This window comes from Mus caroli, unplaced genomic scaffold, assembly GCF_900094665.2.
Source record: "Mus caroli unplaced genomic scaffold, CAROLI_EIJ_v1.1 scaffold_9968_1, whole genome shotgun sequence".
NCBI lineage: Eukaryota > Metazoa > Chordata > Mammalia > Rodentia > Muridae > Mus > Mus caroli.
The window spans coordinates 59,715-60,951 of NW_018390756.1; positions in this window are offsets into that span (position 1 = coordinate 59,715).

The window sequence follows — 1,237 nt, forward strand, 5'->3', positions numbered from 1 at the left end:
GAAGCTTGTTTCACCTATGATTCTGTTAGCCTCTGTCAGCAGTCTTGGGAGTCCAGCTCTCTCCTGAGTCTCAGTGGTCAGAGTATTCTCTGCAGGCAAGCTCTCCTCTTGCAGGGAAGGTGCACAGATATCTGATGATTGGACTTGCCTCCCGGCTGAAGATGAAGACCCAAAGCAGGGCCTGTCNCAGAAGATGTGTTGTCTCTGCAGTCTTCATGTTCACCTACACAGACTGGTCTCCAAGGGCTGTGGGACACAGGATGATTCTCACCTGCTCTGGTGGTCAGAGCCCTCCCAGGCAGACACATATTCTCTGACTGGGAAGGTTCCTGAATGTCTGGAGCCTGAAAGGGAGGCTGTCCCAGAAGCTTTGTCTCTTCTGCCTGTTCCAGAAGCTGTGTTGCTTCTGTTGTCTGCACTCTCACCTGTGCAGACTGGTCTCTGAGGGACCCGGGAAACAAGATGGCTCCTACTGTAATAGTTTTACAGAAGCAGAATGAAGATAGAACAAGCTAGATACAGGTAAAGAAAGAATGATAAAGAGACTGAGAAGGAGCCAGAAGATTAGGAAAGATTGCTAGAGTTCGTTGAGTCCAATCAAAACAATTTAGAGGCTGAGAGACAATGCAGTTTAATTAAGTCATCTGGNATAGGAGTTTGAACCAGAAAAGCTGAGTTGAAAGAGTGAGCTTGAATTAAAAAGGAATAAGAAAGTGTGAGTTTCTTCAGCAGCAACTGTCAGAATCTTAAAATATTTTAGGCCAATATTACATTGATCCTGAGGCTAGAATCTTCCAGGATTTGGCCTAGGTTAGCCATGGTATGAAGTAAGCCTCCCAGACAGTAATAGAACAGGAGAGTAAGTTCTATCTACATTAATATTATTTAGTTTTCACATAATACTACTAGAACTTGTTAAGGTCTTGCCAGATGATATGTTAAGGCCTAGGTAAAATGTTAAATTCTAGGTAACTGTTACCTGCCTAGCCTGTCATTTTTTACTCTTACTACTATAAGAAAACTTTCTCACTGGTTGTATCTCCTGCTACTTGGAATCTTTCTCATGCTCAAGTTGATTACAAATTCTGTTATGTTCTCTGTCCTTGGAAACCAGTCATGATAGAAGTCAGTAGAACTGCTTTGTTTAGCTACTCACAATAAGCTTGGATTTGATCCAACCACCTAGCAGCACTTCTTTCATCTGTGTATAAGCTTTTATGGCATTTGCCTTTAAGAG